Source organism: Tasmannia lanceolata, unplaced genomic scaffold (genome assembly GCF_043159265.1).
Source record: "Tasmannia lanceolata isolate RefF3 unplaced genomic scaffold, GAP_Taslan_0.1 ptg000015l, whole genome shotgun sequence".
Taxonomy (NCBI): domain Eukaryota; kingdom Viridiplantae; phylum Streptophyta; class Magnoliopsida; order Canellales; family Winteraceae; genus Tasmannia; species Tasmannia lanceolata.
This window is the reverse complement of record NW_027518692.1, coordinates 49,892,991-49,920,160: the sequence shown is the minus strand read 5'-3', so window position 1 is coordinate 49,920,160 and position 27,170 is coordinate 49,892,991. Positions and strand designations below refer to the sequence as shown.

The 27,170-nt window shown below is 37.7% G+C and overlaps 1 pseudogene across 1 annotated transcript; it reads left to right on the top strand.

Annotated features, from left to right (window-relative positions):
* The first annotated feature begins 2,674 nt into the window (after window positions 1-2,674).
* Window positions 2,675-3,581, top strand: LOC143845926 (inactive poly [ADP-ribose] polymerase RCD1-like; annotated as a pseudogene). Its single transcript, XR_013234566.1, has 2 exons — window positions 2,675-2,724; window positions 2,876-3,581. The product of XR_013234566.1 is annotated as an inactive poly [ADP-ribose] polymerase RCD1-like (transcript).
* The last annotated feature ends 23,589 nt before the right edge of the window (window positions 3,582-27,170 follow it).

Sequence of the window (27,170 nt, the reverse complement as noted above, 5' to 3'; positions counted from 1 at the left end):
GATGCCCTTCGTCTAAGCGTTCCTCTTTATAAATATTAGAACTTGAATGCTAATTGTTAGTCATTTCTTTTTAAATGTCCATTTATATTCACCCATTTAGAAAATAATAAGCAACGTGACATATTCACCCACCTATCTTCGCCGGGCCAGCCACCTCCAGTGCATTTATGATCCTTTTACACTACAAGCGGATGGGCCAAATAAGAAAAGGGGCAAATATATGTAATTTCCCAATAATAATAGTATAATGGTTAATGACTATAAACTTGAAATGTTAAAAACTTCTAATTAATCTCCCTACCTTAGAGATAGCCTTAATTCAAGATCTTCCAAATTAAACTCTTTAGAGCTACAAAAAAATAAAAATAAAAAATCAAATAGCACCCACAATTTTCTAACTAATTCGATAATGTAGGAGCCTGTTCTGGTGTTGCAATTTTCAGTAATAAAGCGGTCTTGGTACTATATATATTCATGATTATGATGAAAATGGCACGTATATGTTCTCCGTCGTATTATCTTCCGGGCGTAGAACGTGTATTTCAGGCCACCTTCCACTCAGGTTCTGGGGTTGAATAGGTCGGATTTTGTTACCTATTCTCATGGAATCTGGAAGTACTCTCAAGTATGCACTTCAAGGAAAATAAAAAAATGTGGGCAATGAATTGGAGAAATATATTCCCATCTTTTACTTCTTCATCTCACTCTCTCTAATCTTTATATATCTCGTACAATTAGTTGTATCATAGGAGGCTAGAGAGACGAATCTAGAGTCTACATCTTTTTTTAGTCTCCATAATGAAAAAATAAGAACAAAAAACGAAACCCCTGGTCACTTCCTCATAGTGGTGCAAGTGATTTCAATGAAAATCCCGGAAATTGATAGTAAATTCAACTTCATGACCTTAAATTTGAGCTAGAACTCAAAAAATAGTGATGTCTACAATAGTTTTGGTTGCTTCACCTTTGAGTCGATGGAGATCTTGACCAAGGCATCGCCTCCATTGTTAATTGACATGTATTTTCGAATTCACCGCAAGGGTTGATCTGCTTCACTGTCTTAGCTTCTAAACTTGGACTTTAGTAAAAAGATCTGGATCTTAGAAGATTCATACTTAAGCAATAAATGAAGTATTTTTAAAAAGACAGGCATTGTTGATTGCTCCCAACCAATTGTAAGGCGAAGTTGCATAAAAATTGGGGCCGAAATGATCACCTCTCAGGCATAAAAGATATGTCGGATCATAGAAGATTCATATTTAAGCAATAAATAAAGTATTTTAGAAAGCCGAGCATTGTTGATTGCTCCAAACCAATTGTAAGGCGCAGTTGCATAAAAATAAGGGCCGAAATGATCAGCTCACCCAACATATTTCACCATTAAATATGTTTAATATGAAAATAATGATTAAAAGAATCTTTAGAATTACAATAGGTTTCTTAGAGCCCCAACTTAAATAGATGGATATCGTACTCTTGATCTTTTTGGTGCTTTTTCTGTCACTTAGATCCTTCATCCATAGAATCTAATATATAGGCTGGTACTCCGGCAAATAAAAGTGGTTCAAAAAAAAAAAAAAAAAAATATATATATATATATATATATATATATTGATTGTGCTCGAAAGGTTATGAATAATGATTTTGAGGATATCTTTCGAAAAAGGAGGAGATCTCTAGAAAAATGTTTAGGGCATACAGGCAATCAACCTTTGAGATTGAAGACAAAATTTTGTCAAAGTTCCCAGGTGTTGATAATGTCAGATCAAGAAGAACCAACATATCTTGTTCTCAATATTCAATTGGCTTATTCTCGTATAGTCCCTCGACATTGCTCGGCGCGGCGCGACTAACGCATCTATTGAGCCAAGAATGTTATTGCGAAGAAAATATAACATAAGTGATCATGAAAGGAAAACAAAATTCCCTCATAGGCTCACTACGACACTGCTCATATTATTCTACCATGAAAGAAGTGTACTGATATCAACACAACCATCTTTTGTATTTTTGTTCACCTATCTTGTCTTCTAGAGTTTAAAGAGCTATTAAAATGTTATTACTTATCACGGTCTCCAAAATCTCTCACAAGCCAATTAAAAAAGAAAAGACAAGCTACAACCATGTCCATAACAAAAAGTGTTGTGCTAATATCATTTCCCTAAAAATACCTAGCCATATTATTCTACCATAAATTCTTTTAAGGACAACCATCATTTAACAATTTAACCTATATTTCTACTGATAAATTATATAATTCTCGACCGACCGTCAAGTCTGGTATGGATATACTAGTACCAGTACCACCCTCGATATTTGATCCAACAACAGCCTCTTACTACCTGCACGAGACTTGACGGTCATGCACCATATAAAAACTCATCCATTTTGAAAAATACAGGGTGAACTCATCCTAGATGGGGGTGAATTTATCACTGCCCTTTCCTGCCGAATCACGTTTTGCTAACTATGACCTCTACTCGCACAGTCGCACGCTCTCATGAGCCGAGCCGAGCCGAGGCATCTTTTGACGGCTAAAGTCGAAAAGAGAGTTTTCTATATCAAGCACTTTCTTTTTCATTTTGAATTCCGTAAAGATTTTCTCGTATACTTTATTTTTCTTATTTATATGCTCCTCTACCTCCTCTCAGCTATCACCAAATACACACTCAGAAATCTTCCTTCGATTGTTAGGGTTTCTCATTTCTCCCTTGTTTCTTCACTGTAAGTAAGAAAATTCATTTCATTCTTTCATTTTAGCTTCAAATTTGATACATGTTCTCATACATTCTGCTTTCTCAATCACCAATTTTTTGTTACTGTCCCTTTTTATGATTAAATTTCTGTAGATAACTAGGTTTTCCTTTGTTTCTAGGCTTTCCACTCTAGAATTTGGTATGGAGAACGTTAATGCAGCTAGGGTTTTAGGTTCGAATAGGAAGAGAGCAGTTCCTTATGCTGCCTCTATCTTTGGTGCGGGTGCCTCACGGACTAAGTTCGCGCATGTTGATGTGAAAAACCATGAGTCAGTGTGTGTTGGTGACCACTCTAGGAAATCTACTGTCTACAATTATACTAATTTTGTCAAGAGTGGATTGCCTCAACGCGTTATGTTTTTTTCTAATGGTGAATGGAATGACTTTCCTGAGAACGTAGCCTAGTCGTTGATTGAAGCATTTTGGGATCGAAAATCTGGTGTTGAGGTGTCAATGGAGAGCTGTGTTTATGTTGTTGATTTCCTCCATATGGTTATGATTAACATAAGTTCTGGTGTTCAGCAGTCTGTTGCTTGGATCGATGAGTCTTCAAAGTGTTTTTTCCCTAGGATTTTATTTGATTGTGATGATGTGCCGAGTGATGGTGGAATGATTAAGGTGAAGCTCGAGGTTGAGATTAGTGGAGTAGATAGTTTCATGCCTAAAGAACGCAATGATGCCGTGGCTTCTCGGTTGAAGGAGGTTGAGGTGAAAGAGGAGGTTTCAGAAAATGGCGTTCCCTGTTTGGAAGACGAAAGTTTTGGATTTTTGCATGATATATTAGTTAAACAGCAATGGACTTATTCTCATGTTTAGCTTGTTAATATATATAGGTAAGAAACGGTCGGCATGCTTCTCGTGAATCAGAGGTTGTAAAGATGCCCACGTCACCGTGGATGCCATTTTCAAGACTGTGTTCTGCGATTCAAAACAGCATAACTCCCTCAGCCAAGGATTTAGTTGATCACCACTATGATGAATTCAAGGTATTCTTGATAAAATAGTTGATTGATGTATTTGAAAGCTGTAAAAGTCTTTTTTGTTTCTTTGTACAGTAGCATTTATATGTCATTTGGATTTTTTGCCAGAGGAAAAAGATAACGCGAGAAGAGTTGATTAAAAAGTTGAGATTGATTGTTGGAGACAAGTTGCTGAAATCTACACTGCAGAGACTTCAGCTCGATGTAAGAAGGCTTTGTCACTAATTTACAGATTGTTATACATGGCTTTTGCACTTTATAACAAAACCAAAAGCCTTGTTGAGAGATCTTTTATAATTGGTTCCTTTATTTTGTTGAAATTTGCTCAGTTTTAGGAGCACGACGAACATAAGCTTTAGGTGGTGATAATCTGTGCATGTTTTGGATGATGCTAAGTTGCTTTTAGCTTTTATAGGCTGTAATTTGATCACATAATGAAAAATAATACGGTATTATATTGTTTTGTATTTTGAAGTCGAGTAGTGAGGGTTTTCAAAGTCTGCATTGATCTCATCCATATATTCCTTTTTCTCCTCTTGGTTTTGTAAAATATTGCAACATATATAGATCTCAGTATCAAATTTGGATAAATAATTTTTCTTTAAATCAACCATTAAAAAAATATATTTTTAAACCCGCAATGAATATGAAAACTCATTAAATATGCACTAACTTGAGAGTCCTATAAAAGACAAGAACGCACACACGCATATACATGTCTCTCTCTCTCTCTCTCTCTCTCTCTCTCTCTCTCTATATATATATATATATATATATATATATATATATATATATATATATATATATAGAGGAATATGTTCGTGCGCTCAAGCTCTAATAAGGAATGGTGCGCTTGAGTGCACCAATCACATGGGTCCCACAATTTCTGTGAGGATCCAAACCATTCATTTGCAAGGGCCTATCATAGATAGGGTGTGTACCAAAAATCAGCTCCATTGAATCATCCTAACCCCTCCAAAAGTGGAGGGCAAAAATGGGCAGATTTGTGGTCTGTCCATTTTGACCTCCACAAATGGATGGGTTAGGATGATCCTATGGAGCTGATTTTTTGTACACACCCTATCTATGTAAGGCCCTTTCTAGTGAATGCTTTGGATCATCCTAACAATGTGGGCCTCAATGGTTTTTGAGCTCAAGCTCACGAATATGTTCCAACGCTCAAGCTCACAATCCTTTTCCTCATATATATATATATATATATATATATATATATATATAGCACACACAAATGTAGTTGTCACTCTTCTATGCATGTTTGTATTCTTGTAAACACATCTTGTATTGCGTTTTTTATAGCAAAATCATAGGTGGAAATCGTAGTTAGAAAATACCATCTTACCATATTAAACCACAAAAATAAATAACAAATCCTACAAGCATAAAAAGGGGTGGCCCAGTGCACGAGGCTCCTGCCATTGCGGGTTTTGGGGAGGGCGATGTACGCAGCCTTACCCTTGCTTTGCAGAGAGGCTGTTTCCGTGACTCGAACCCGTGACCACCAGGTCACAATGGAGCAACCTAACCGCTGCGCCAAGGCTCACCCTGATACAAGCATATAGACGCAAAATCATAGGTGGAAATCATAGTTAGAAAATACCAGCTTATCCTTTATTTTTGGAAAGATATGTCTTATCATCTTTTGAAAATACCATCTTACCATATTAAGTCACAAATAATAAATAACAAATCCTACAAATATATAGGCTATCATGTAAGCCATAAATAGTGTCTCTTGTTGATCTAAAATCAAAGGGACTTATCAAAGCCATATATTTCTGCTAAAATCATGTGTGTTCAGCGCATGGCGCGTGGCTGGAATTGTGCACGCATTGGAAGAGTGGGATGCACACGAGTGCGGCAACACGATGCTTGACGTCGACGAAGTATGGGATGCCGCCATTCGGCACGGGTACCGTCCCCTCGTGCAGGAGTGATTCTGTCATGCACTGGAGAAAGAAATGCTTCTCTTAGTATATATACTAGAGTACGTCCTATGTTACTTATAAAGAACTTGAAATTGCATGCAAAGAACTTAAAGCTATGTGATCTATGTCTTTAGTACAATAGGTGATTGGAAGTATATAAGATAATATGGTGTATATTGAACACTATAATGTGTTTTAGTGTTTGTATTGTGATCAAACTCTGTATTTACGGATACATAACAGTGATTAGTCTTAATTGGGCTAAAACTCTTTTCTTCCTGAACCTATTATTAAGAGGAATGCTGCCAGTTATGAAGTAGAGGGATATACAAGGATTGGAAACATAAACCTCTTTTGGGATTAGGCATTGAAAATGCCTCTTTTTATTAGAATTTATTAGATCGGATCTTCAGATCAGATCTGTTCAAATCTGAAGATCCGATCAAATCTGACAGTTGGATCATCAAGTATTAGATGAGAGTTAAATGAGGGATAGTTAGAATAGAGTAGGCAACTGGTTTAGAATAGGATTCTCTTCCTAAGAATGATATTATCTTCTTATCTATATCTTATCATGATGATCTGTGTGTGGGTGGTGGGGCGTGGACAGTTGGTAGGGGCTGAAAGAATCACAAATAATAATAATAATAATAAAAAAGAAAACTTAGAAAATGTTGGAGAAATTCTAGGGATGTCTACAATGTTCTATAATTCTCTACATGATTCTAGACTTGTCTACATACTTTTAGACTTCTCCTAGAAACTCCTAAAAATCTCTAGACTTCCGGAAGGTTCTCCACTTCGCCACGCTTGTCTTGTGGCTCCCATAGGCCTATAAAAGATGTGGTAAGCCAAATTGTCACCTCGTGACATGAAGCTCTAATGATCGGTTGAGCAACTGCAATGTGGTGGCAAGCTGGAAGCTAATCCGCTTCTTGCAATTATTGAGCTCACCAACTTGGAATGGGAGCGCAATGCCACCCAGTGGTGATGGTCATTATCTAGACCAGAGGGACAAGTCCCAAACATTTTACCTAGGGCATCAGCAACTTGTAGTCCCACATTTCTTCATGGGAGAATGAAGGTTTCTTTTGCTGGGATGATTATGGGAATGCCCCTAAAATTCACCTCGCAAGGACTTTAAATACCTGTTGAAATCCTTCCATACGGTGATAGGTTATATTGCCATTATCACATTATGAATTTTTAATGAACACACTGATGACTTCTTCCATTGTGTTACCTGAAACAAATCAATAACAAAGCAATTGAACACACTGATGACTTCTGCCATTGTGTTACCTGAAACAAATCAATAACAAAGCAATTGAACAGACAGATGCTCGTCATTGAGAACTTTTTCTTAGGACATCAAAGAGGAGTACGACAGTGGATGGGGGGGGGAAGGGGGGGGGGGGTTGTTCATTTGACCAACTTTGGTTTGACATGGTACGTCATGCCTGGAGAAAGCTCAAGTGTTCATCACCACGAGGGGTAGATTTCCCTCCACGAGTGAAATTTTAAGGGGAAATTACTTCCTCATGCCACGAAGACTTTAAACCTCTTTAATTCAGGAATTTAATGTTGTTTCGGTGACCTTGTAAATATAACTTTTGTTTTACAATATTTTGAGTTTCAATGTGAACAACAAATAGTAATAACTACTACATTCCAAGATCTCTAAACTTCTCCATTTCCTTTGTTTTACAATATTTTGTAAATGTAACTTTTGTAAAATTTGTGTAATCAATGTTATCTAGTATTTTACAGTTAGCGGAAATTATTTTCGTTATTGCCCTATTATGGGCTGTTTTTGTTTTGAAATCATTATGATCTTGGTTGAATCAACGTGATTTGCTTGAGAGGCTATGCATAAAGCATTCAATTGAGATTTATCATCTCATTAGTTGTTTCATTTGCATTAAAAGATTTAAATCACACCCATGCTAGCAGGCATTTTTTTTATTTTTTGGAAGAGTTTTTTGGTTTTTGGACATGCCTAACCTTCTAATTAACTGGATGACTAGATTCATGAAATATGATGGTTTTTCAATTCATATGGATTGCTTCCCAGCTTAAAATAAATATCTTCTGCCAAGACTTTCTCTCAGTCAGTTTGTGAACTCACACCGTAGGAACTTGGGCTAGACTGACTCACACTTATGTCCTTGTAGATTTGCGTTTCTGTCTTGATAAATTTGTGCTTTTGTCATAGTAGATTCGCCAACCCATTCATTAGATTTGTGAATTTTGTTTGAGTCCTAATTCTTGACAATTCAGTAGTAGATCTCAACTTTTGCATTTCTATATCTATTAATGAAGTTGTTTTAAAAGACATGCAAGTCCTATATTCGATGGTTCTAGACCATTGTTTGTTGTTTATTTTTCTTACAATGTTTTCCATAGTCAGTGATCATTCTCCAAAGGTCTTAACTCCAACCTGATACACTAGTCTCATAAGCTCTCTTAACTTTTTCCCTATCTCTCACCTTTATTTGGTTATCAATTCAAGAGTTTCCTCTATTTCTTGTTATTGAGATGGGGAGGGATGCTAACTACTTGGAAGTGCCAGTTTCTTTTGTTGGGAAAAGATGTTATACCCATAGTTTTAAAACTCCCCTGCGTCATCGTGGACTCCCCCTAGTTGACTCTCTTTTACCTTGGCTGCGTTCCGCGTTTTGCCGTACATGGTCAATAAAAACTCCTTTAACTCTCGCATTATGACCACGTCAACCGTACTCAGCCACGTCATCCGCTTTTTGAAACACTAGTTATACCAATTAAGTCAGTGCCTCTAATCTCTCGACTTTATAGCCTTGTCGAAAATCCTTGGGGATAGTGGTAGATAGGTTAAAGAGGATCTAAAGATACTTCCTGCAAGGGGAGAGGTTTGGCACAAGTCTCATTTAAGTAGTTGGGAAGAGGTGCATTAATCAAAACAGAATAGAGACATCGAGATTGGAAATCTTAGAAAGAGGAATGAAAGCTTTATATTGAAAATGGACATGGGGATTTGAAGAGGAAAAGGAAAGTTTGTAGAGGAAGTGGTTGCTGAAATGCATGGAGAAGGGCATTTATGGTGGGATTCTGGCCTCGTAAATAAGAGGTGAGGGCTTTGCCACCTGCAAGGAAGTTCATTTTTGTAGAACAGTATTAGGTCTGGAGTTGGGGTAGGCGTAGGGGGTATCATGTTAGGTTTCAGTAGGATGATTGTTGGGGGGATTTTCATTGTGTTTCCTATAGATTCTGTAGAGCTGTTAGGAGTACTTATTGAGATGCCTACAAAAGGGACAGGCGTAAGGTGGTTGTCTGCTAGAGTGTATATTTCTTTGTATATGCTCTGCAGGATAGTTTGGGCATGAGATGTTCTTGACAAGTCCTTTTAGATTTGTCACCTTTGTCAATGGTATCATATCATGTTGGTTCAAGGTGTGTTGCTTAGGTGGAGGCTTTTTGTTGGACAACAGTGACAACGAATAAGATCTTAATGTATGAGCACCTGAAATGTAGAAGGGATATATTAGCAAGCATGTGTTTCATGTGTAAAGGAGCAGAAAAGATAATGAATCGCTTATTTATCCATTTTAACTTAGGAGTGTCGGGCTGGACCTTTTGGTACCTATGAACACTTGAAGGGTGGAAGGCATAGATTAGCAAGCATGTGTTTAATGTGTAAAGGATCATACAAGATAGTGAATTTGTTGGCTTAAAACTTTCACAGTCACAGGGAAGATGGATCCAAATATGTAGCATACTAACTCCTTCACATTCGTTGGCTTACGAGTGCGTTCAGATGACTCTTCTAGTGTAATTGGAGCTTTCATTCCTGCAATTTTAGAACAACTGTCATCCTGTGTCTCACTTGAGCCTTTGCTACTAGTCTTGTCCAAAGCAACTTTGAGAATTGAGATTTATGTCTGTGTCTGGGCCATGATTTCCTTTTATCTGGATGAAATGCATTTTTTGTATGTTTAGATCTAGATCTTCTCCATTCAAAACACTGTGGAGTTTGGAGTGATTTTTATAGTTACCAGATTTGCTTGTGTGCAAGAACACAAGTTACAAGTCATATTGGTGAGTATGTCCTCTTTCTTGATGCATGCATTACTACAATGTCAAAACCTTTGTGGGTATGTCAGTTTTGGATCATCCATGATGATCTGGGATCCACCATGGTGGATCTCCTGTAAGTCTGTAACTAGTAGTATCTGTCGGCCCATCTATCAACTTTGGATTCTCATGCAAGAGGTAGAACCGAGTCCTGACTTAATCATTCTTTTCTTTAGCCTTCAGTTCGGAAACATTGTCCTGAGCAAATGCCTTGGTTCTGATAATGTTACCCATTCATCCAAGGTATATGACCATCCCATGTTAGCACTCCTTGAATACAAGATGTCTTTTTTTGAATGCCTACTGCTTGCCATCGAACACCTTTCTTTATGCTAGCTCGTGTGAGAGCTGCACCTGTTTGTGTTGCTCATACCTTGTAAGCAGCAGTCCAATTATGTTTCTTCTCGGTATTTGTTTGAAAAAAAAATGTAAGGGAAATGAAGACTGTATCTGATGTTCTCTTTGGTTTTTTCCTCTTGTAAATGCACAAATAATAAAGGCAGGACTTGCATTGGATGTTGTGAGGTCCATTTCAATTCATTTCTCCACAAGAAATTTTTTTCTTGCATTACATTGGATGTTGTGGGGTAAAAATGTACGGGAAATGAACTGTATCTGATGTTCTCTTTGGTTTTTCTTCTTCTTGTAAATGCACAAATAATAAAGGCAGGACTTGCATTGGATGTTGTGAGGTCCATTTCAATTCATTTCTCCACAAGAATTTTTTTTCTTGCATTACATTGAATGTTGTGGGGTCCATTTCAGTTCACTTCTCTACAGAAATGTTTATTCTTTAGGAACTCATTCAGTATTCTTACCCCTAGTGCTGATATTTTGACTTTAGCACTGAATAGAAGGAACAAGAAGATAAATACTAGCTGGAACCTGCAGACATTTTAATATATGCTGAATGCCTATCATGTTGCACAAAGCTATATTTTCAGAGATTTAGGCCCTAACTAACTGATTGTTTGATTCCTTTTTCGTGTTTGAATTGACAGCCACCATTGAATCCCAGCGTTGCACATCAGAAGCTTATGCATCGTTCGTTCAAAAGTGATTGATATTTGTAATTGGAATGGCGACATTGGACGAGACTTGCTATACCAAGTATTTAATCTGTTCTCAACTTTCTGAATATCAGTTTGTCTTCGAATTTTAGATTATCTCATTTAATTTTTAAGACTTGAATCATATTTTTTTGAAGTGTGGTTTGTTAGGACTTGATGCAGTGGCAGATACATGGAGAATGAATTCGTTATGGCTCTGTTAGTTATGCTATGGGAATTAATTTCACAGCTTCTATGTTGTGCGTGCGGAGCATAATTGTGAGATCTGTGTGGAAATGTAGACTCTGAGAACAATATATTTGTCTTTTGAGAACGTTTAAAGTAGCTTTTATCGTCAATCGAAACCATAGTAGTAGCTATGGTGTAGAGTTTATGCTTATCGATTAGTGGTGAAGTTAAAAGCTAATGTCTCATTATTGATTTTAATCTTGAAATCTGTCTAAAATACGCCTTCTGGTGTGTTTCTTATCAGGCCCTATGTTGAATGGGGGTGCATTTTAAATTGCGATCCATGGGCATATCATCTGAATTTGCTATTCTTCAGTTGTTTCGAATGCTTCCATGTGGGCTCCATTGTCCTAGTAATATGCTTATCAAAGATGACCCACCATATATGCATTGTGCGTGCTCCTCTATTAGTAATATGCATGGTACATACTCTTTTAGTTTTACTAACAGAATCCTATAAGCTTCTTATTCTTGACACAATTTGAAATTTTAGCTTTAGATTATGGTTTTGGGATCTGCGGAGTGGTAATTACTCATGATGAATGTTTTTAATTTCGGAAAAACTACAATATTTTCTAGTTTTCCTTGTGGAATTTAAAACCAAAAGCCCCCTCTCTCCCATTGAATTTCAAGCCCAAAAACCCTCCCCTTGTGTTCTTCATTTCTAAAGACTCAGACAACCCTCTTTTTTCGTTGGATTTTCTGAATTCCAAAACCGTTCCAGTTCCACCATTTTTCATAATGGAACATTTCGAAGAGTCTATCTTTGGTTGCTGGTTCCCCAGTAGGTTCTGTGAGACAATGGCCTTTGGTTGCAGATTGGAGTGGTATCTTTCTAGCTATTGTTTGGGATTCTTTGTATATCTGCTCATGTTGAATCGACTTTCCCTCGCCTTTTCTTAGAGGGATTTGCTAGGGACCATCGTAGAAAGGCATTTCACAGCTGGCTCTTGCATGTGAGAGCAGCCACCTCAGATGAATAAAATGAATAAGACAAAATCTGCTGAAAAGTGAACCCTTGTGGCTACTCTCACATGCAACAGCCAGCCGCGAAATGCCTTTCTGTGATGGTCACTAGCAAATCCTGAATAGCTAAACCCTAATAGCCAAACCCTAATCCCTAGGCCCATCACAATGAACACCCGCGGCTCGCCTTGTTGGTATTTTTGCTGCTGTCTATTTCTGACCGTCACTGCTTCAACAGTCCAGCTTTGAGTAGTCATTGTGCTTGCCCTTTCAAGTTTTTGGTTATCTATCTAGTAACCCTCGCCTCCTTGAACATGTCCTGAAACCACCACTTCACGCAGTCAGAGACATCATTGGCTTGGGGAATCCATTTTTGCCTCTGCCTCTATTCTTCCGAATAGTTCACTTCAAACCACCACACACAACTGATTTTTGGAACTCCGGAGAGAACTTGTTTTTTAGAAACAGTGAAGAAAGACTTGATGGCTAGGAACATAACAAAGAACATGACCTTGGATAGGAGAGAATGGAAGAAAATGATCCATGTAGACGAACCCAACTACTGTCAGGATTAGACTTAGTCAATTTGAGCCAATTAGGCTCTTTCACCTTCTTCATGAAAATTTTCTTAAGGATTCATTTAGGTGACCCCAACTAGTTTGGCACAAAGACTGAGTTGAGTTTGGTATTTCGACTGATTTGAGATTTCTTGCCGTGAGCCTAGCGAAATCCTGTTGTTGACCAGAAACTTCTTAGTTGGACAGGAAGCTTCCCCAGGAGCTCTCTTCAAAAACTAAGTTCTCACTTCCCAAATTTAGGAGAAATGTGCTTCTCGCATGCTTCTATGGTTTCCTCTTAATTAAGAGTATGCTTCATATTTAGGTGATTATTTTTTCTTATAACTCCTTTTGATAATGCCAAAGGAGCATATTTAAAAAAAGAGTATTTAAAAATTAAAAACTCATCTTAAGTTTCAAATCAAACTCTTATGAATCTTTTTCCAAAAACTTAAACATAAAATCTACATGAATTATAACGTAAACATTGAATCTACATGAATAATCATAAAACTTGTAATTCTAATCGGTCTAGAAGCCTTCTTTACTAGTAATCCTTGCCTATATTAATCCAAACCTACTACAACTCTACCCTTTCTCTACACTTCTTGTTCGCTTCCAATGCGACCTATTACATACTTCATGTTGACTTTCAATGACGCTTCTCACATGTTTCATCTTTATTATTTTAGAACTTTTTGCTTCTCGTATTTTCTCTTTTCTAAACCTCTCGCTTCCCTCTTCCACTCACTGCATCGGTTCTCTCTCGCTATTGTTTCCCACCTTGCTAATTATGAATTCTCCCATAAAACAAGGGAATGGGTAACTTGTAGAAAGAAAAACGAGGGAATGACGCTTCTCACATGTTTCATCTTTATTATTTTAGAACTTTTTGCTTCTCGTATTTTCTCTTTTCTAAACCTCTCGCTTCCCTCTTCCACTTACTGCATCGCTTCTCTCTCGCTATTGTTTCCCACCTTGCTAATTATGAATTCTCCCATAAAACAAGGGAATGGGTAACTTGTAGAAAGAAAAACGAGGGATTTTTTGTCCCTTTGCCTTGTTGGGTTTGGGATATACCTGGTTTTCATGATGGACTTTAAATCTGGAAAGGAAATAGAGAAGTCGTATTTCAGATGCGTCAATTCTTCTTTTAAACATATCAAATTTCATTGAGGGAAAGAAAGTTGTTAAAGTATAAAAGATAAATAACGCCTTTCTCCAACAGCTTAAGCTTTTGGAGAAGTTGGTTAGTTAACATGGTATCAGAGCCAAAGGTCTCGAGTTCAAACCTCCCGGATAGCAAAAATCCACATCCAATGGTCGGCCCAAAGTGGGACCACATGTGCCACGTGTTTGCCAAGTGGGCCGCACGTGCGGGGGAGTGTTAAAGTATAAAAGATAAATAACGCGTTTCTCCAACAGCTTAAGCTTCTGTGTAGACTTTAGTCACAAATCTAATGAATGTTGTTTGCGCCCAAATCAGCTTGGGGCAGTCCCTAAGCAAGTGTGGAAGCCGGTTTCTAGATTTGGAGATCCTAGCAATTCTCAATCAGCGAGGAATTCATTGCCCTCCAAATCTGACCTCCCCAATGAATCTATCACCTGTAGCAAATCAGTAGACTTCTCTACTAACAGTTGTGTTTCCCCTAATGGGACCAATCAAGCTTCCAAGGTGCATTCCCCTCAACCCTGCGAGCATAAAAACAGTTTCTCTGCCCTTGAAGACTTAGATCCTTCAAAATCTGATTATGATAAGTGGCAAAAGGTTCAGAGAAAGAAAGGAAAGTCCCCAGCTGTCTCCTCCGCCCCCCTTCCTCATGCATTCTTCCCTCCCTCTACAAGCCTGTCCTAAAATTAGGATAATCTCGGGAGTTTGCCTACATTGATCTGTGCAGCAGTGTGGGCGTTGTCCCCCTTGTTTTATTTTGCGCCTCTTGGTTTTGCGATTGTATGCCGTTGGTTTCCCGCTTGTTTCTTTCTGGGGCCGCTGGCCTCTTTTTTGTGTTGCTTTCGTGTTTGTTAAATCCTTACCTTGGATTCTCTTGTTTGTTCCCCTCTGCATGTAGAAGGCTTGCTTTTCAAGCTTCACGTGTATCTTTCTTTCTTATTAATATATCCGGTGGGGGTCCTGCCTAACCCCAGCTTACCCATAAAAAAAAAAAAAGTTAACAAAAGTGTACAATTTTCAGTGATGAATGAGTCGGTGAAGAAGATAAACTCTCAGGACCTTTTTCCTTGAATTTGAGAGCTGCGAGGATGACACAAATTTGTGCCTTGATTTGTGGCACAAATTCAGTATTTGAAATAGAGCCACTGAACCGTGATGATTCATGATGAAAACATGGAATAACTCAAAATTCACGGACTGAATTTTCTGGTCTTTTTGTTATCACAAAAACAATTTTTCTGGGTTTGATATTTTCTGTTTCATTTACAACCAGCATATGCTGGTCTGTAGTTCTTGTTTATCTATAAACTAGATCTTTATTACCATTCTAAATAAATAAATAAATAAACTTGATCTTTAAGACTTTGATGTTATGAGGTTAAGCTCAGGTTACTTCCACAGTCGGTTCTGTTTTCATTTTCTTTAATTTATTTATCTTTCAACAGAATTTTTGGGTTAGCATTCTCCATTAAAAGTTGAATCTTCAATTCTTTACCAGATTTCACAAGAGGTTGATGTCACATCTACCTTCCCTCGCAACCTATCACAACCCAAAATCTGGAAACAAGAGAAAAGGAAAGGAAAAACAAGAAAAGGATATGTGAGGAGAAACTAAGCTGACCTGTAACCGTGAAGGAACTTTGCTTCGATAGCCACCTTACTCTATCACGAAAAAACCTCTTGATTCAGGAAACTATTTTTATTTCACCTGATCTTATCTTCTCCAATGCACCAATGCCCCAAAGAGGGGTCTATCCGTGGTTGTTCTTGACCTCCAAAGGCCCAATTGGAGGGTGTTTATTACCTTAATTCTCCGTGTTTCCAAGAACCCACCACGTAAAAATCAATAGCAGCTTATCCAGCTAAAGAGCAGCCATTTCATCAGAAAAATAGCAGTCTCAAACATTGATTTCCCAAAAATTTCCCTTGGCAACAATGAATTTGTACATTGAATCAAACCTCCGTCGATAATTATAGGAGCATCATTAAAATCAACAAGACCCATAGCCTTTAAACAAAAAAGTTAAAACAAAATCACAGTTCAATTATCTTTCTTCTTCATTGATGCAGAAACTGATTAAAATTACAATTTTGTAGTTTGATTATTCAATCCGTACAATGTTTTGTTCTCATATGTCATCCATTCCAATGTTTTTGGTTTATGGAACATTGGGGGGTTCCTCACGACCCTTGTCGGTTTTTTGTCATTCCCTCTTCTCTAAAATCATTTTCTTTTCCCCTCAAGTGTAGCCTCAAATTTTGAACAGGATGGCTCTCTTTTATCATTTTTTGGAACACAGGAAAGGACTGGGTCTATCGATGGCAGTTTGTCTCTTTGAAGGGGCTTCTGTGGGTCCTTTGATATATTTACTTATCCAGTTTCCCCCAAGGTATGCAGCTTTCTTTTCATTATATCTTTACCTTGTGCATCTTTTCTTTCTTTTTTCACTTTTTTCTGCATGTTTGTTTCAATTCTAATTGTTTTTAGTTGTAGTAGAATTCTTCTGTTTTGTTAGTGGATTCTCAACCACTTTTACTTCTTCTGTCTGTTTTTCTTGTTATTTTTTGTGGCTTTCTTTTCTACTTCTAGAATTTCTCTACAAACTTGTGCTGAGAACAGAAAAATCAGTCAATACACATAAAAAAATAAAAGAAATTTCTATATTTGACATCTTAAGTCTTCTACATGTTTGGATCCATGGCTTATATGTTTGATTTGGGATATGTTTGTAGAGTAGAAAAGGAAATTCCTTCTATCTTGAAGCCTATACAGACGTGGTACAAGTATGAATTGCATGTTTGCATTAGTGATAAAAATGCAAATACTAGGAAATCTAGATTATTTGATGCTTTAACAACTACAATCCACCAAGGCATCTCTAATCTTGTAGGGATCTTAGGATTCAAGTGTAATTCTTCTAAAAAAAGCTGCCCTGCTTGGAAACATAGAACACCCCATTGCGCTCCGATCTTGGCAGGCACAAAATTTTCTAATAACTTCATTGCACAAGAAAGGATCTCCATTATTGGACTTCAAATTATCTTGACACTAAAGAGGGAGCCTAACCCTTCACCCCTTTTTTGTCTTGTACAAGCTTAGTTAGTAAGAAAATTGAGTGGTGAATCTATGGTCTGTAGTTTCTTTTTCCCATTTAGTTGCAGCGAACTTCTCCCGCCTAGTGTATTTCATTCATCATCGAGGCTTTCTCTTCTGGGAATTATTGTTATACAAAATGCAAATGTGACGGCATGCTTGAGTTGAATCAGCGAGTATTTGGGCATTTCGCCTGAGTTACTTACACAAGTCAAGTACATTGAACAAGATTGTGTTATAGACTGCAGGATATGTAAACAAACACGCTCCATTCGCGGACCTATGGGAGCCTGTGAAATTATAAAGAGACCTTGCATCAATCCCACCAATGAGTGGTGAAATTTATTTTTCAGAAACCCGTTCTCCTGGAAGATGCCGAGATGAGGGTTAAGAGCAATGTGGATATTTTGCACAAAAAATTCAAGAAAGCACCCATTTTGGGATTGGAAGCTCAGGTTACAAGTGTGTAAGTTGCAGGGTTATGATGAGAAAGACGAAAAGCTTGTAAAGAATAATCAATGGGGTGATGGGGATCTTCCTCTTCCGCCCCTTGTTAAAGTACAAAAGATTAATAATGCCTTTCTCCAACAGCTCAAGATTTTGGAGTAACTGGTTGTTTCTCATGGTATTAGAGCAAATGCCTAGGTGCAAACCTCCTTGATAGCAAAATCCACATGCAATGGCCAAACCCAAAAGAGGGGCCACATGTGCCACGTGTAGGCTGACCCTAGAAAAATGGGCCACACGGGAGGGGGGGTGTTAAAGTACAAAAGATCAATAATGCCTTTCTCCAACAAATTAAGCTTTTGGAGTAAAGTGGTAGTTTCACGCCCCTGAGCCGTGAACACTGAGAGAATGCCATTATTCCACTAAAGTCTGATGAAATGCATCATAGGCTTGTCCATTTTATAGGAAGCTGGTCCTCTCTTTGCATTTTGATTTGGATACCAAATTTGCAATTTTCTGCTCTGTTGCTTAAGATGGAACAGGGTGCACTGCACAACTCTAAACCACAGCAATGGGGTGGGATGGGTATTGAATAAATAGGTTTACACTTGAGCTTTCTGCCTTTCGATGGCTTACTTTCATGCTTCATGTTGATCTTGTATACTCTTGATACTTTCCCAGAGATAGGTATTTTTCAATCACTTCAAATTTTGCAAACTGTGTCACTATTTCCATGCTTATTAGCTGTTCTAGCGCCTGCAGTATCAGTATTTTAATTCATTGATTTGCCATTTTGCTAATGATATTTTGTTTTGTTTGTTGCATGTGGAAGCAGAGGGCGAGCCTTGGCGCAACCGGGGTCACGGGTTCAAGTCACAGAAACAGCCTCTGCAAAGCAGGGGTAGGGCTGCATACATCTAGCCCTCCCCAGACCTCACAATGGTGGGAGCCTCGTGCACTGGGCCGCCCTTTTTTTTGTTGCATGTGGAAGCATACTTTTTTAATATCAGCATCTCATCAGTTGTTGCGTCTATTTGCATAGGAAGTAATCAGTAATAACATGATTGTTTTTATTGCCTACAAATTGTGGTTCATGCCTGTCCAAAGAGGGGGCAGTTAAACTATGGTTTAAGATTGTAGTTTGAACAGCTACTGAGTATCTTTTCTAAGACTGGGTATTCTTTGTTTCTTGATATCTTTCCTTTATCCGTGGGTGCATGGCTGTAGATTGATGCCTTTTAACTCCTGTCAGTTTGAGTTTGGAGTTTCTGATTTTTAGCTGTTTTTTATGAGTTTTTCCATTGAAAGAAGGGGACAAACAAAACCAAAAAGACATCAGCCCTCATGGCCTAGTGCAACCCCATGTTCATCACAACTTAATGGGGAAGATACATGCACATGGCAACTACAACCTTTCCTGTAAACAAGTCTCTTGAACTTTATCTTTTTGTTAGGTGATATACCTTACACTGATATATTTTGTTTCAGAGATGAATCTTTAGCTTAAATGGTAAAGCGCTTGAGAAAAGAGGTCTGAACACAACCTTCTCAAGAGGATGGTGGTTCGAATCCACCAAGATCTTCAGCTTTGCAATATTTTGGCACAAGAATTAGCAAGTTTTTGCAACCAATTCATTGTGGACGTACGCTAGTTAGCTATGTGCATTTAAATCTTTTGAGCAACTGGTTCAACATTTGATTTTACCCAAGTAATTAGTGAGTTCATGCTATTTTTCAATTAATTTCACTGCGAATGCAAACTGGGCGGTGGAGGTATGAATGCGTAGTTGCCTAGTAACAGGCATGAATCATATTTGTTTGAGTTTAAAATTTTTGCTTGTATGTTCTAAATTTCCACTTTAAATTTTCCAGTTCATGTGTCTTTAATGTTTTCTGTAAAGTGTTGTTTGGATTTTAGAATATTCGCAGTTTTAAATTTCTTGATTAAAAAGGATTTGGTATTTGTGGATTCCTGTAAGTTCTGCCCACTACTTAGGCCAAAAAAACTTTACTTATTAATAGGCTTTAGTGGGGCCCACAAATGCACACTAGTATCTAGATCCTTTAGTATGGCCCACAAACCCAAACCGTAGTAGTAAAAAGTGAATATTAAACCTATAGGACTTCAAGGTGATGTAGTTGTTGATGACTAAAGTGTGATTTCAATGTCTGCTTGACTCTAAAAAGTTACCGCCGGAGTCCTCTCAAGTGTCCGCACATTCAAAGTTCAAGTCCCCAAAGAATCATGGAGAATTTAGCAAAGTCCATGAGTGATTTGAAATCACGTACGATTAAACCCCATGAAAGGGATCTATCCATTTATTGATCAAATGTATTGATGCGGGCATGGATTGTTTCTTTTAGATGGATGGTTATGCTCATCTTCCATTCTTTAGGTGCTGCTGCGACTGCCATTTGATTTCTGTCTTCGTTTATGGTATGCAAGAAACATTAATTGGTAATCTATATAATCTATGGCTGACTGAACACATCTAAAAAAATCCAATGTTTTTGCTCAATTCTTTTTCGTTATCACATCAAGCTAGCTATGAAACCCAACTCCGCAGCTAGGAGAGCTCTCTGATTTTCATTTGTTGAAACAATGATAATTACTAGTTTACTACAAACCAAGATTTTATTTTTATTTTTTGCAACTTTACTAAATTATGTCATAAAATATTTTAGTTATTACATGTCCACTTTTTTACTAATGTGAATAGATATTTGTTAGGCAATTTCACAAAAAGCCATTTCATGGCTCACTTTTGCAGGAGAGAAGAGCCACCTCAGATGAATTAAATGAAAAAGACAAAACCTGCTGTGAGGTGAGCTGCAAAATGGCTTTCTACGAAATTGCCTCGCAAGTCTACATTTCAATGTCTCAATACAAGTAGCTTTTCTCGCCGCAGTTGATGTAGATCTTGGCTTGGAATCTTTTAAAAATGTGAGCTGAAACAGTTCCTTAGTCCTGGATCTGTAATTTGTTAAACAAATGTGGAAGATCCGCTCATTTTCCCTCCTAATTTAAAATTTGAATTTCCCTGCCTTTTACACTTAAACCTCACTACAATGCTACTCAATTTCTCTCTTGTTACAAGTATCCCACCCTACATGTACATGAAATTAACTACAATTGCCATCGTGTTATCTATGAAAGCACCACCCACACTACTCTTACTATACTATACTAAGCCCCATTATACTTTGGCTGGGACCCGGTCCACATATAGTGTCGAGCAATATCAAATTAATGTTTTTGTGTTATGATCATGGTTTAAAATTTCGGTTTCGGTAACCATTTCGGATAATCTGGTTCCAAATTCCGGACCCAAATTTCGCCGAAATTCCAAAATTTGGTAAATGGTGAAAAATTGAATTTCGGAAAATTTTGGTTTCGGTCCCCACCAAAATCCGAAATTTCAAACCATGGTTATGATGACCAAAATTAGCTTAGGAAGATGCCTTTCTTAACCCACGCCCCTTTCTCGTAAGATGGGAAGGAAAAAGCTATGTTCCTTCATTCTTTTCCGTACACAAAACTCTGCTTTCACGAGAGGGAATGTAAAAACTCCCTTTTCTGATTGCTGATTCTACTGGTTCTACCTGTTCTTCAAGCAATTCCTTGCCTTTTTAAACAAGAAAAGAATACTGATTCCTTTTTTCTTAAATTTCCCTTCTCTTGATTTGTGGCTATTTTATTTGGTGTGCGCACTTGAACTCCAGTATTTCTCAAAAATGTGTGGTGGGGCCCATTTCACATGATAATCCAAGCCGTTCATTTGTTGGGCCACAACATAAAATAGGAGGGTTAATTTCATCCTATGGAAATGATTTTCAGGGTAGTCCGTATTTATGTTATTGCCCGATAAATGAACAGTTTGGATTATCCTACGAAGTGGGCCCCACTCTACTTTTTGAAACATAATACACTTCACGATTGCATTCGAAAATTTACTCACATGGGACATGATATATTCGTCTCTTTTTTATTTTACTTGGGACAGCCCCCTTTAGTGTTAAAGAGCAGTCACAAATGTATATGCTAGATGGTGGGCTGTTGAGCTGTTCGAACTTCCAAGTCAGGAAAAGCTACTTTATTGGGCCCACAAGGGGCGGCGCAGGAAAGAAAAGGGGGTGAATATTTTATTTCAACGAACAAAAACATGGAGTGCGTAGTAATGAAGGTGTTACTGACGAGGTCGCTACGTACGGAGGCCTAGGCCTGTTATTGCGTTCTCACAAAAAGCGCAAATGTTCGTAACACAATGAGTCAATGAAATAGCGAGATTGTGTCGTGTTTTTTTTCAATCTTCTTCCTTAGCATAACCAATAAAAACCCGATATATCGGAATTACCACGAGAGACGAGATATCGCCGATATAAAGAATAAAACCTCAACATTTCCGTACACATGCTTTGTTAACCACCACCTACGTGGAAGGAACGTGCTGTCCCCGCGTCGCTTTTACTGCAATCGAGATTTAAACCTCAGAAAGCTATAAAATTACGAGCGTGCCCCACTACTGTTTCTAAAAACCAGAACGAACACGTAATGCTCTAGGCAAATCAAGAGATTTTGGGCTATTTTCGGTGGCTTTTTCGTCTTCATCTCTTCCAGAAAATACAGAAGGTTTGCAATAGAAAATGGAATGTTCGTCTCTCACGCGTCATGCAATCTTTTTCTTCCTTCGTAAGCAGACCAAACCTCGTTCTCTTTTCTTTATCTTATTCCCTTCTTTGGGCCCATCTTATCTCCTTTGCTTTTCTTTTTTTCTTCTTATAATATTTTATGAGCTACTGATATTGGCACTATAATATTTTGATAAGTACACAGACACTGCTTGTCTTTTACTACTTAAACAGCTGTCAAAGGGTATTGCTATTGCAGTTCAAAAAAGCTGTCGTCGGAAGCCCACAAAAAGAAAAGACAAGTTGGGTTTGTGCGATTGTTAAAGCATGGTAGTGCCAATATCCACCACTTATTTTACGTGGAGCGAAACTATAAAAAGAATGTCAGACCCCGCGCCGGCCGGAATCTGAAACTCCTTTTGACGGTTTTTGTTTATGGAGACGTGTGTGACTTTTTAAAGGCAGAAAAGTGAAAAATAAAGGAGGCGGTCCTTATCAAATGAACGGGGTGCTGATATTCTCTCTCTTTTTAAAGCCCGTATCGACCAGTATTTTTCAAAAGGTACTGTATGGCTTAGACCTTAGGATGATCCAAACCGTCAATTTGATGGGCTACAACTTAAATAGGTTGTGCCCTAAGAATCATTTCCGTAGGATGATAACAAGCCTCCTATCTATAGAGTTTTCCATAATATGCAGTTTTTCTATAGATCTGATGGTTAGGATCATCCTATAGAAATGATGTTTTGAGCACAACTCATTCTTTTGTGGCCCCATCAAATGGATAGCTTCGATCATCCGAGGTGTGAGCCAGCCCGTACAGCACTTTTTTCCAAAAATACTGGACTAGATGGGCTTACACCGTATAAAAACTCATTTAAAAAATTACAACTATAAAGTTTTATTAACTATTAAGTAAGTATCTTCTTTTTAAACATGGCCAAAGCCATGGCGGGCCCCATACAGTGGACTCCGAGTACGCAACAGCGCGGACAAATTCCCTGGAAAAGTCCTTGGTGGGCCCAAATCTGAAGGAAATAATCATACTTGGAGACCTTTATTAATTGTTGCTGACCCTTTAACCTATTAAGCTCCGTTTAAGGTCCTGTTAAAAAAGGATTGGATTTCTACTAGGTATAGTTCGTACATGACCATGTGGGTTTGCCTTAAGATGTCAAAAAGATCTACGGTCTCGATTACAATGCAAAACCCAAAATTTGATTGGGATTTGGGAAAGAGCCCAGCCGTCTTCTTGCCGTTTATCTTGCACTGAAAATTTCAAAACAGATTAATGATTTCGTTGCAGAGTTAAATGTAAGTAATTTTAATTAGTAATAATGATTGCAATTAAATCGCCGAAAGACTGTTATGAGATTTAGGAGATATAGTCATAATAAATGAAGACAGCTCTTAGGAAAACGGGAAATCGTTTTGCTCAAAAGAAAAAGACAAATGTTCGATGGAAGGATTTGAGTTATACGGAAATGACAAAAATAACCTTGCTTTAAGGCTATGTTCACTTGTTTTTCCGGGAATCTGACGTAGCATTAGGAAAAGAAATCCAGAAAAACTATGTAGGAAAAGGTTTCCCGCGCCTGTTCACAGAAACTGCTTGCCCACCTTTTTTCACTAGTTTTTCCTAGAAAGTAAATCCGACCAAAATAGTGGGATTTGATTTCCCACACTTGTGAGAAAAGCGACATTTTCATATCATTTTTGGCAATTTTCATGTCATTATTTGACATTTTTCACCTAGGCTTGTTACTTTATCAGGAAAGCAAGTGAACACCAGAATTCTGTCTTGTCAAGGTCTTGTTAAGGAAAAAAGAAGCTGTTTTCCAGGAATTTGCTTTCCCGGGAGCGCAAGTAAACATAGCCTCAGAGTGAACATTCAAAAGTAAACCTAGAGAAATCTAACGTTGATATTGAATGGCGCTTCTTGTGCGTAGCAGCTTGTAGATATGGGATTTATTTCAGAGATTTTATACTGTGTGGCCATAAAAACCCATATTTAAAAAAAGTAAGGTACGACCCATTCCATATTTTGATCCAAACTGTCCATTTGCTTAGCCACAACTTAAATAGGTTGTGCCCCAAAAATCATATCAATAAGATGAACCTAACCCTCTGGTCTATAGAGGGACGCCATTATGGAAACTTGTATAGATTGGGGAGTTAGGATCATCATGTGGAAGTGAGTTTTGGGCAAGGTTTAAAATTTTGGTTTCGAACCGTATTGGACCCCACCAAAAACCGAAATTTCGGTCCGAATTTTGGTAATTTGGTTCCAAATTTCGAACCCAAATTTTGAAATTTTGTAACACTTTATTTTTTTAAATAAATAATGTCATTAAACCGAAATCCGAAATTTCATAAATGGCGGAAAATTGAATTTCAGAATTTTTCGGTTTCGGTCCCCACCAGTATCCGAAATTTCAGATTTCGGGTCGAAATTTTAAACCATGATTTTGGGGCACGAGTGTTGTGGCCCAACAAATGGATGGTTTTGATCATCCTATGGAGTGGGTTTTTTGAAAAATATGGGTTTATTGAGCTGCACATCTATAAAATCTCTTTAATTTTATACTTGGCAAATGGTGTTTTTCCTTTTTCATAATTTTTTCCCACCATAGTCCGGTCAACCAAATATGGGATTTTTATTTTACCGGATGCTTCTAGGACTTTTTTTTCCTACTTTCTTGGATTTTTTTTCTCCCACATACCTCAGGAAAAAAAAAACAAAAAACCCAGCAACCAAAATGACAAGTCGAATTCGTCCCATAAAAGAATTTATTGTAGCTCCAATATCAATAGCCTTTCCACAATTGGGTATCGCGCTGGTCGTTCTGTCCGGATCCTTCATTTTCCCATTGATCTCTTGATGGGACGTATTTTTTCTCTTTATCTCTAACATTAATGTTTGATGTAACATGTATTTTCTCCCTCTATCTCTAATGTTAATGTATTGATTTGACAGTCGCAATGTTAAATCTCAAAGTCAGGTTACAGAACTTACAAATACTCAACGGAACAGTGCGTAGTTTTTAATTCCGAAACTAGCCCTCTGAAAATGTAAGCTAGAATTCCATAGTAAACTACTATGGTGTTTCATACAAAGGAAGTGAGTCCATTATTTGTCAAAATGTACTGAACGGCTTACATTACTGGATGACGGGGCACCAAAAATCATATCCATAGGATGATCCTAGCCCTTTAATCTATAGAATAACCATGGTTTTAAATTTCGACCGAAATTCGGACCGAAACCTAAATTTTCCGAAATTCCGAATTTTGGCCGAAATTGGGAATTTCGGTCCAAAATCCCGAGAAATTGAAATCTTTTTTTTTTAAAATATGTTGCAAATTTGGGCTCCGAAATTTCGAAATCAATTAAATATTCTTTTTAAATTATTACCAAATTTCGACCTGTCGAAATATGGGAAGTCCAAAACCTGTACCGAAATCGAAATTTTAAACCATGAGAATAACTACATATTATTATATAAATCTCTACTGATAGGAGGGTTGGGATCATCCCATGAAATGATTTTTACAGTACAAACTATTTACATTGTGGCCCATCGATAGATGGTTTGGATCATCCTATGGTGCAAGCTATACAATAATATTTGGAAAGTACTGTACCTTACGGAGTTACGGGCTTAAACCATATAAAATCTCTGTATAAGAATTTACCTCCTTTAACCAAAACATTTTCTCCCCATTCATTTGAGTATCCTTCTAAAACCAAGGGAATTTGAGAATCCACCTTGAGAAGAGCTCGGGCAAAGGTGTGTAATAGTGCTCTATTAGACCAAGTTGCAGTCCCCACTCTAGACTTTATCAAGCTCAATGTGGACGGAACGAACCTGAGGAATCCAATATTGGGGATTTCGAAGGCCACCTACGGGAGTTGAATGGAGTTACCAGATTGGCATATACTAAGTCCTTTAGCCCATACAAATGCAACAAATAACTGTTTGCTTTACTAGCAAGAATCCGTTTAGTCACGAATAATGACTTACATGGTGTTATGGTTGAAGGAGAGTAACTTAATGGGATTCATTGGATGGGTAAGGATGACACATGCCCTTCGACACTAGGTTACTTAACAAAATGTGTTGGAATCTGTGAATAGCAAGGTTGATTGTACACCCGTTTCGATATCTCTCCAGGATGTGATTGGAGTTTTTCGATTTCCTTCCTCTGATTTTTGTTGCTTGTAGCATTTCTTTTGCAAAATATGTTGCCATCATTTAAAACCTTAAGTGGGCATTTAGATCTAGGGAAACAAATTATGAAATTTTTTCCACAGAAAATAATATTTCATGGGAAAAATTCTAATGCAGAGTAGGTTTGCAATTTCACTTGAAAATATGGGAAGTTATCAATTTTGATTTTTTTTACCCATGAGAAATGAGCTTACCAAGCATTGGGAAGCATAGTTTTGCCATTATCATGGAGGGACAAAGTTAAAAATCAAGGGAAGGTGCTATCTATTCGGTTCCACCTAAGGGTGGCAAAATCAACCAAACCGAACCGATACGGAACTGAAACCGAACCAAAACCAATTCAAATTTCGGTTCGGTAGAACCTAACTGATGATTGGTTTGGTTTGGTTTCGGTTTCAGTTTCAGTTCGGTTCGGTTTGGACAATGATAAATGCGCCCTTTTCATCGGAAAATAATAAATGTGCCTCTTTTCATCTCATCGATTCGGTTTCGGTCCGGAGGTAAGCATGTTCGGTTCGGTTTCGGTTTGGGGGTAAAACCGAACCGTTGCCACCCCTAGACTTCCACCATGGGTTTCCAACTCGGTCACCGTATCCTTATTTATTCTCAAAATCCTAGAAAATCTCTCCATATCCCCCCTTTCCTAACATTCTAAAATTCTAAACTCCTAAAATCCCTCTCAACAATCCTAAGTTTCAAAAATTCAAAAAATCTCTATATATTCCTATTTCGCTCTTTTTATACATAAGGGAAATGATATCACCACTACCGTATTTTGATGATCGCGCTCCTCACATTATTAAAAAGTATGTTATGGCCAGCACCATAGGATGATCCAAACCGTCCATTAGATGGGCCACACTGTGCCCAAAAAATAATTTCCATAGGTTGATCCTAACCCTTCGATTTATAGTGGGTTTGGATCAACCCTGTAATATTAAAAATACAGTAGTGGCGATATCATTTCCCAGTATAAATAGCCAT